Genomic DNA, 10,933 nt, shown 5'->3' on the forward strand with positions numbered 1-10,933 from the left:
ACCTGATGGAGGTGAGCTATGGAGCTACGAGGCTCTGGCAGCGTAAGCGGTACCGTCTATACGGTTGCGCTGCATCTCGGCAAAACTAGGGAGAGTAGGTTTTAGCTCTGTCGTTGTCCCTCGGGCTTCGTTTTGCTTATGCCTAGTCGGTGTCTCTTCCACGTCTCCGTGATCGTCTGTGGTGGTAGGGTGCTCTCTGTGTGTCCTGTAAGCGCCTCTCATGATGTCTGGACAGATGTGCTTGAGGAGCTAGAAGTAGTATCCAGGTCCGTTGTTGGCGTAAACCTTCGTGGAGTACATGCGATGATTGCTAGACGAATACGGTACAGTGTCAGGGCGTTCAAGTGGAAGCGAGCTGATTTTAACTCACCCTCAGCTGGGTTTTTTCTGTGAGAGCTTAGTTATCATCCTAAGCCTGTTCGTGGTGGCTGATAGATCTCGCCTTCAATGATTGAATGGTGGTGGCTGGAGTTTGATGGAGGGGGGATTGGTGGTTGAGCTCAGCCACTGTTGCCTGGTGAGTGATCGCTCGCTGCTTATTCCGTTGGCATTGTCAAAAGTGATTAATATCAGCAGGCAGGTAATCGTATAGGGCAACATTGGACGGAAGGCTTCGTGGTAGGCCGGACCACAACGCAGAGATCCACCGCTCAATTTATCTGCGGGTGTCTTGCTAATGTGCCACCTCTAGCTAGCTATTCCATACCTTTGTGGTGATGAATTACGAGTTATTTGCAGACCGCGCCGGACACCGGCGCGCGTGATATGGCAGATTATATTTCGTGTCATACCATCCCCGGAGTCAATGACATGTTTTTGCTTAACAGGGAGATACGATATGTTCGCACAGAGAAAGAGGTAGTTAGCTTACTCTGACTTTGGAGTGTACATGTCTGGGACTGTGGTGTGTGGTTCAAGTGTTCCTCTTGTGATTTTTTTGAAGGTCAGTGGTTTAGATGTCGTGTAACATGATTGGGTACATCCTGTCTTGTAAGTGAACACGCGAACTGGTTGGTTCTTCTCAACTATGAATGAAAACCTGAGTAACAGTTCGACGGCATTGAGCGAGTATACATTATGACATCAGAAGTAGGTGGCTGCTCCAGACAGCGGAATAATAGCCGTCGAGACGCAAGGCTCTTTCACTGCAGCCTTATATCAACCAACAACCACGTGACTACTAGATCTCATCAAGAATGTTTTTCGTCTTTCTTCTGACAAATGATAACACACTGTGCGTGTTGATTTCGACTGGGATGAACGAGAGTTGGTAGTATCCTGTAAGAATGTATGTTTCGGCCCGTGAGAGAGGGAGGGTTAGAAGTCTTTATCTATCGATGGGCTGGGACAATGCCATTGCTGGCGTCGTGAGATGACATCAGGCTTCCTATTGCCTATATGGCGACGCACAGGTCGAGATAGCAAACCGCATGGCATAACGACAAGAGAGAACGTGGTTAAATCGCCACAGGCCTTCGTTTTTGGCGGATTCGTTACGTGAGGTATTGGACTGATATCGAACGTCAGTTCGGAGAATCTGGTGTGTTCGGCTTTGGTGTTAAATATTTAAATAGGGTGATGTCATACAGAAATCATTATAGTTTGCTGTAGTCATGTACAAGCAATATATTATGGTGTGCATTAGTTGATGATGTGTATACATAGAGCTCAGATAAAATTGGATGAGAGTGGTTATATGTCATACGTGCGTTGCTTTCTGGATAGATAATCTTTACGTGTTATTTGCCGTATTTAGGTTGTGGTTCTCTTCATATTTTGCGCGAGAGGAGTGCGAGAGAAGCGATACCAATGAAAGCTTGAGGCTGATTTTCGACTGCTGCGTGTTTTAACATTATTTGTGTCATTATGTGGGAATATAGCGTGGGTATGTTTGAGAGTGCGACCATAGTCGAAGGATCAGTTCTTCATGGTCTCTGTTTTTGGTTAGATAGGTTCTCATTTCTTTTAGGTTTTGTGCATTCTTCATCAAACATTTGTCATTGTTTATTAATTGTGTTAGGTTGGTCTTACTTACATTTTTAGATTTGATAGGGAAGCTAAGTGGTAAATGTATACTGTATTATGTTTTCTACTGCAAAGTTTACACCTTCACTACTACAGTGAAACCCTTTGTCCGGGAAATTGTCTAGAAGGGATTGTATTTGTTGTTGACTAATTGTTTTTTTGGTAGATTTCCTCACTATTTTCCTTCCATCTATAGTATCTCTCAATATTAGTCAGTTCCTTTGGCTTTGATGCCTCATGACTGAGCTCTGTTCAATTAGCATGTGATTTTGCTGTGATCTGATAGGGCTGTCAGTGTACTGACTGTGAACGCTCTAAGAGACTCTGGGTTGAGGGCAGTGATAAAGTAGTCTAYAGTACTACTGCCAACAGACGAGCTATAGGTGTACCTACCATAAGAGTCCCCTCGAAGTCTACCATTGTACAAAGTCATACTCAGCGTCCGACAGAGCTGCAGGAGTTGTGACCCGTTTTTGTTGGTTATGTTGTCGTAGTTGTGTCTAGAGGGCATATGGCGGAGGGAATGCTGTCACCTGCAGATAGGTGTTTGTCCCCTGTGTGCTGATGGTGTCGGTTTCTTGTCCAGTTCTGGCATTTAGGTCGCCACAGACAAGTACATGTCCCTGAGCCTGGAAATGTCTGATCTCCGCCTCTAGGATGTAGAAGCTGACATCGTTAAAGTATGGGGATTCTATATGGGGGATATAGGTAGCACAAATTAGGATATTTTTCTCTGTTGAGGTCATTTCCTTATTAATTTCTAACCAGATGTAAAATGTTTCTGTTTTGACTAATTTAATAGAGTGGGTTAGGTCTGCTCTATACCAAATTAGCATACCCCCTGAGTCTCTTCTGTGTGGCACATCTGGTAGTTTGGTGGGACTACCAGCTCTCTGTAACCTAGAGGGCAACCAGTGGGTCCGTCTCCTTTATACCATGTTTCTTGTAGGATGACAATGYCTGTATTTCCAATTTCTTTGATGAAGTATGGGTTCCTGCTCTTTATGCCAAAGGCGGATGACTTCAGACCTTGTATATTCCAGGATGAGAAAGTAAAAGCTTTGTGTTCCATAGTGTGTAGTGTTGTTTTTGTGTGCGTCCTTCAGGGTCCTGGCAAAAGTTGGGATTGCTGCCTTGTAGAGGTGGACCTGGTCATAGAGGCTGTTCAAGTCCAGGGTGGAGTGGTGGGCCAGGTATACATTAGGTTTTGAGGCACAGTCTCAAGAAATGCTTGCATTAACCCACTGTATGGTGGCAGGCTGAAAGTATTTTCATGGTAGCAGGGTGGAGATAACCACTTGTGTGTTGGGGAAAGTGGAAGAAGCTTTTTCAATCTCTCCCTTGAGTGCTGTTGCCACAATTTCCTGCTGGGCCCTCAGGTCATTTGTGCCTGTGTGAATTATGATGTGGCTGGGGGACCATTGCTGTTTGAGTCAATGAGGAGCACAATCTCTGGCTTTTGTGTGTCCTCAGTGGATGTGAGGGGGTTGTCAGGAGGGCTATCAGGGGAGCTGACAGGAGGACTGTTGTCTGTCCCGTTGTGGTCCGGGTCTGACGTGGGCTGTTCTGCTGGCTTCTCTAGGGGAGTGTCCTGCTCTCTGTCACACCTCAGGTTTCTCACCTCTTCCTTCAGTGCCATGTGTGCCTCTTTAAGTTCTCTCACCTCAGTCCGGAGAGCAGCCAGCTCTCTGACAGCCGTCCATCTCCACCTTCAGCCCTCCGGGTTTTGTTGGGGTGGGGGGTCTTGTTGTGCTGGTCTTTTTTGTGGGTTGGTTCTGTCTGGATTGTGTGGACTAGCTCTCTGAGCTCCATCATGTCTCTGTCCAGCKGTGAATTTATCMCTCTCAATGATAGAGGRGCAGTGCAGTTGTGGGACCTGGGTGTGTTCAGTGCTGGGGGGTTGACTATCCTCGTCTGCAGGACAGTTTGAAGAGGTGTGATCAGACTCACTCAGGATGGGGGAGTCGTCACAGAGAGAGAGAGAGAGAGAGCTTTTCCTGCTGTGCTCTCTCTTTGATCATGTAAAAGTCCTGCTGGAACTGAATGAGGATGCCCTGCACCATTACTGTCCCAGACTTGCACACGTTGACAGAGGTTGTTTCAATTTCCTTAATGTCTAATATTCTGAGTTTCCTCCCTGGGCCAATACCCTCTCTCATGGCATAGGGGTAGTGTGCTCTTATAGCACTGTGCCATGCCAGAGGATGGTCTGCGTGGAAAATGAAGTTGCTGACGTTCCCCTCTTTGTAGCAGTCAGCAAATAGTGTCTCTGGATTGTCCTTGAGGAGCTTTGTTTTGTACTTATTCCTTGCAGTGTTATTTTTAACATCCATGGGGTACTGTATTGTAATGACCTCTGGACAGGGATAAGCCATTGGGGCTTCAAAGGCCTCTGCATTTGGGTGGGTGGGCTGTGAACCTCTCCTGCTATTGTTGGGCTTAAGAGCTTCCACACATCTAACTTCACTCTTCAGTGCTTATTGAAGGTGCCGCCAGGTCTATTCTGTCCTAGCATCTTGGTAGCTTAGTATACGTATTTACTTAGCTATACAGTTGAAGTCAGAAGTTTACATACACCTAAGCCAAATACATTTAAACTCAGTTTTTCACAATTCCTGACATTTAATCCAAGTAAACATTCCCTGTCTTAGGTCAGTTTGGATCACCACTTTATTTTAAGAATGTGAAATGTCAGAATAATAGAGAGTGATTATTTGCAGCTTTATTTCTTTTCATCACATTCCCAGTCGGCGTCAAAGTTTACATACACTCAATTAAATTTTAGTAGCATGCCTTAAATTGTTTAACTGGGTCAAATGTTTCGGGTAGCCTTCCACAAGCTCCCACAATAAGTTAGGGTGATTTTTGGCCCATTCCTCCTGACAGAGCTGGTTTAACTGAGATCAAGTTTGTAGGCCTCCTTGCTCCACACGCTTTTCAGTTCTCCCACAAATTGTCTATAGGTGAGGTCAGGGCTTTGTGATGGCCACTCCAATACCTGACTTTTGTTCTCCTTAATCCATTTTGCCACAACTTCGGAAGTATGCTTGGGTCATTGTCCATTTGGAAGACCCATTTGCGACCAAGCTTTAACTTCCTGACTGATGTCCGGAGATGTTGCTTGTGGAGGTCTACAATTATTTTTCTGAGTCTTGGCTGATTTCTTTGATTTTCCATGATGTCAAGCAAAGAAGCACTGAGTTTGAAAGTAGGCCTTGAAAACATCCCACACGTAAATCAATTAACTCAATTATGTCAATTAGCCTATCAGAAAGCTTCTACAGCCATGACACATTTTTCTGGAATTTTCCAAGACTGTTTAAAGGCACAGGCAACTTAGTGCATGTAAACTTCTGACCCGCTGGAATTGTGATAGTGAATTGTAAGTGAAATAATCTGTCTGTTGAAACACATTGTATCGGAAAGATTAACTTGTGTACATAGCACAAAGAGTAGATGTCCTAACTGACCTTGCCAAAACTATAGTTTGTTAATAAGAAATTGTGGAGTGGTGAAAACAAGTTTTTAATGACTCCAACCTAAGTGTATGTAAACTTCCGACTTCAACTGTAATATAACAAAATTGTCTTTTACTTTTTGGCTTCAGACCAACTATTTCTCTCTCTCTCTCAAACACATGCAAGCACGAACACAGACTTCACACACGGCAGTGAAGGGGGGGGGCTACTGAATATGACTCTTCAGCCATCATTCACTTTTGGGGATGGCAGGGTTTGTGTTTGTCTAAGGTCTGGCTGATGGCTGGACTAGGTGGCGTGGCAGGATAAGGATCTGATTTGATCAACCATAACCTCCGTTGTAAGCTTGTCTTTTAAAAGCCACTTCAAAGTCCTGCGTGATGTTAAAAGGGCTTTAGGCTGTTACAAGCCTGTTTCATGAAAGTTATTTATAGTTATTATCATCGTCATACTATACTCACAGAGGGACTTTTGCAATGTTGTTAGTAGTCAGGCCTGGGGAAATGTAGCCTACTGCGCTGTAGCTGATATCACTAGTCCCATGGCTGTAGCTTAGAAAGTCAGAAAATGTTTAGGATAGTTTCTCCACCGACTGCGTTCCAGCCTCTGATCCAAGGGAAGGGTTGGTTTGGGGTGAAAGAGAAGGGGTTTAATTGAACGCTTATTATCCTCAAATATCCGTGCAACAGCTGCCCCATTTCCTCGGCAACTCTGTCGCCATGGCGCTTCGATGTCGACATGCCTCCATGTCAAAGTCTGCGTGTCTAACACGCTCTGCATTCACTGGCCGACGAGCGGGTGAGAAACACACACACACACACACCACAGGAGGCGGCGGACGGAGAGGACGGCTCGTAATAATGGCTGGGATGGAACGGTATTAAACACAGGAAACCACGTGTTTGATGCGTTCGACACCATTCCACGGATTCCGTTCCAGCCATTACTATGAGCCCGTCCTCCTCAATTAAGGTGCCACCAGCCGCCTGTAACACACAAACGTATTTTCTCCATTACACAAAGACGTTAGTATGCATAAAAACATTCACCAGTTTTATCCACTTGTCAACACCCTCCCGTTCTAGCTTTATGAATACATGTAGAACACACAGTAACGTCAGACCCCGTTCACACACAGAGACATGCAGACAGACACGGTCACACACAGACAGACATGGTCACACACACAGCAGTCAGTTCAACACCTGGTGAATGTGTGAGCTGGTATGTGGTGTGTGAGAAAATTGTGGTTTGTGGGTGTGTATGAGGGCCAGTGTTCTCTAGTAGAGGATCTCCTCTGTCTCCTAAAGACACAGCTACACAACAGCACTCGGAGGCTTTGGCCTGTTCCTCGAATCCTTCAGGGAAGATCGCTCCCTTTGTTGTTTTTAATCTCTCCTCCTCATTAACTTTCCAGCTCCCCCCCCCCCCCCCCCTTATCTTCTTCCTCCACTGTCAGAGGGGGGAAAGCAGCGTTTCCATGTCAACTGCAGAGCTGGAGGAAATGGATTTCTGCTGTGCTGAGTGCTGATGATGTGTTTTGCAGCTTGAACAGGGAGAGAAACCGGGAATAGGGGAGGGGATTGGAATGGATTTGGGGGAGTAGGGAAGGAAGGGGTGAGTGAGATTGGGACAGGGGTGGTTTGGTAAGAGGAGGGTTAAGGGGGGCTAGACTAGAAGGGTATTGGAAATGGGAGTGGGGGGGGGGGGCGATTTCCCCAAAACCACAGCACCAGATGGAAGCTTTTGATCCCACAAATGAGTCTCTCTTTCATCATGATTAACGGATGCTATTCTACTCCATTTGATTTAGTTCAGTACTGTTCTACGCAATTTCGACTCACTGTTTGGAGCTTTTCATAACCAAGTCCTTGAGGCGCTTGAGTTCCTTCCGTTTCCACATCAGCTGCCTCGTATAGCACTGCAATCGGCTGAGTGAATGAATTTCGCAACTTGGATCTTTGACTTGTGCTCTTGTTGGGGTTAAATTGGGACCGCCAGTACCTCATGGAGGAGTGAGAATAGTTTTCTTCCTCCTCCTCCTCTCCCTCCGCAGTTCCCTCTCTCTCTCTTTCTCTCTCTCCCTCTCTCTCGGTCTGATTTCCTCCCAGCTGAGAAAACAGGCGCGGGGACTCTTGGCAGAGGAGACAAGGAGAGGGCTTTTCCGACGGCGAGAGAAGTGAGTTTGCTGCAGTGAAAGAGAGCATTGTGTTAGCCTTTCACTGGGCTAGGCCGGGCTAGGGTACATCTCTCGGCTCTAGCTGAGTTAGCACCCAGGGCATTACTGTGCCTCTCTAAAGCAGAGAGGTTAGCCTTAGCAACGCGGTGACTGTTTCCCAGCGCTTTCACTCAATGGCTTTCTCCATGTCCTCAGTCCATCACAGGTCAAGTTCACTTCCCGCCATTTTTCCTTTACGTCACCGGAGCCACTTTGCATGAGTGAATTAAAAGGACATTTTGTTACCAGTTGTATGCATAAACTTGTTCAAACCTCCGCGTGTGTGTCAGTGTGCTGTATTTGCTGTATGTGCTGTATTTTATATGACCAAATATGCGTAAGTGCAAAACCATATGTGTGTTTGTTTAGAGGTATGTGTGAGTTTGACCATGTATGGTATTGTTTCCTCTCTGTGTCAATGGTCTGACACTAAACTGCTCCCCTGTATCCCCTGTTCAGGGGCCAACAACAGAAACAGATGTTGCATTTCCCCTCTGCTTAAATCTTCATAAATCTCTCTCTCTCTCTGCAAGTCCTGTTATGTTGGCTGGTGTTTCCGGGTGGAGATGAACACACAACTCTGCTGCAGTCATCATTACACAGATATCCTMATCTTGTATTTCTCTTTAGGTTACCTGTTGATGCTCTGGAGGAGACATACAACTCTACCAGACATAGACATAACATAGACTTTATATCACAACACAGACTTTCTCCCTGTATTTAATCCTGTGTCTGTCCAGAGCTGTAATTTCTATTTGTGTTCGCCTATATTACTCTATAAAAGCACTGTGGCTCTTCATCCTGTGTCAGTGGGACAGCTGCCCGGATGCTGGGTAGGATGCTGGGTAGGGGGGGGTTCCTGGCCCCTGGATGGGCCAGAGCTGCAATGGCAGCATAAAGAGCTTAAAAAGACGCGTAAATGTATTTCCTGTCCCCCCATACACATATCGCATCACATCCTGCTTTCCTCACAATGGATCAGACGGCTGCCCATGAAATCAGATCCCTGTTTCCMGAGCCTTCATTTTCTCCTCTGTCTTCCCCTTCCCCTCTTACACCTCTTYTGCTGCTGCCTGGGTGGTTTAGGTGAGAAGTTGTTACTGTCCTTCCTGCCTCTGCTTTCTGTGTACGTTTGTTTCTTTTTTGTTCATTTGGTCTTTCTCGAGCAGTTTAAGATGGACTAAGCAATCCATGCAAGCTAGATTTTTTTTTTGTTTGTTCCATATTGCCACCTTTATCTTACCCCACATTAGTTTTTTTCTCTCAGAGGGAGCCATAGGGTCTGTGTGGAAGCCTGCGCATGGTGTTTGTGTTCAATGTATGTGTGAGTCTGGTGTGTGTCACTCAGGGTATGACGATGTGTGATGTCCTGTGCCCAGAATGTCAGACTAACGTTATTACCACACAAAGACAGCCTATTGTCAAGGCTACCGTCAGACTGGCTAGGCCTGGGTTTTCCCTAATGCTCTTCCCAATGGATGACCCGGCTACATTCCTGATCTCTCTGTGTGTGTGTGTGTGTGTGTGTGTGTGTGTGTGTGTGTGTGTGTGTGTGTGTGTGTGTGTGTGTGTGTGTGTGTGATTGGTGGGAATGTGTCTAATGAAGAGAGATGAGGGGGTAATAAAATAACAATCCCCCCTTTCTGTTGTGTTCCACCCAAGGCAACGCATCACTTCCTGTTGCACAGTTACAGGAAGCAGGAAGTCTGTGGCACATGGGGACCACGAGGACCGTCACTATCCCTGTCACTGGGAGAATCAGGAGCCCTTTTTATACCTGGTGCTAACATATGTCCTTTGTCCTGATCTTGTCCACATTCTGATTGTGCCCACATTTTTGGACCGGTGTAGACAATTAAAAGATGCATTGTGGTCAGATTGTGATCACATCTTCCATTTAAATCATCATTATACTATCCTTTAAAATAATTGACAGGGGGCACCATTGACTTGTGGCATCAATATGTGTCTTAAAATAAATACATATTATTTTTTAAAGAATATCTGTAAAAGAATTTGCGTACAGGGAGGGACCATTCAATGTGGACGAATAAGAGGGACGTTTTAATGCAATGTGTCTGAAAATGTGGGCACAATCAGAATATGGACAAGATCAGGAAAAGGATGCATGTTAGCACCAGGTATAAACGTGTGCAAGGGGGACAGGTTGACAGAGAGGGATGGCTCCCCCACCTCCGAATTACCAATTGAACCCATGACATCTACTTTTACAGATTTTGGCTTGGGTTACAATCAAGTGCTATGCTATTGACTCATGTTTGTGTCTGTGAGAGTGTGTGGGGGGTACGTTCTAGCATGTTCCCTGCACATGGTCCTGCGCCGTGCCAAGGCTGACTAATAACAGCATATGCTTGTTTTCCAGAGCCCATTCTCTCTGCCAGTTTACCCAGAATTCATTGGGGCTGAGCTAATGATGTCAACTGGAGGGTTTAATGAAGAAGCTGAGAAACAGAACCGGGCCCTTTCAGAACACTAGAGCGACATTGCCTTGGCAACAGCACACAGGAGTAGTGTAGCACGAGGGGACGAAATGGTCATTTTGGGTTTAAAGGTACATCCACTGTCGCAGKCTAGCTAAGTCATCATCCGAATAGAAGGATGAGTTCCCCTCGTGGGGAAGGACTCGACCCCTGATTCACCTGCGTGGCTCACATTAGTMCTTCCTCCCTGAGTCAGGACCCATTCCCTTGGTTTTGGTTAGCGATGTGCACCGGGGTATTTATAGATGTTTTGTTATTGTGTAACCTCTTGTATAAGGCAAAGAGTGTAACCTCTTGAGCAAAGAGAACGCAAACCAGGAAAAGAGGCCTCACTGCTATGATGAAGGACAGGAAAAAGGACTTCTCTTTCTTTATGTAATTCTGGAACTGCCCGGTGTTTTATTCTTGTGCCGTACAATAGAGGTTTCCTGTGTCTCTGTTTTGACATTGAACTGACTGTCAATGTGCAACCAATTTCTAGTTATCTTGTTGCAACTTCAACTATTTGCAGTGCAGTCGGCCACATAATTCAAGCACCTGTAGAACAACAATCTCCCTCTTGTTTTTTCCTTGTTTTTTTATTGCTGCTCAAGTGGTGTTGCATGTGCTTCCCAGTAGGTCTACAACTGAAGATTCTGGCGAGAGCTGGATTCATACTCGTGTCGTGAGGACTACACACATGCAGCTACTGTGGAACACCAGCCTTG

This window comes from Salvelinus sp. IW2-2015, linkage group LG6.1, assembly GCF_002910315.2.
Source record: "Salvelinus sp. IW2-2015 linkage group LG6.1, ASM291031v2, whole genome shotgun sequence".
Taxonomy (NCBI): Eukaryota; Metazoa; Chordata; class Actinopteri; order Salmoniformes; family Salmonidae; genus Salvelinus; species Salvelinus sp. IW2-2015.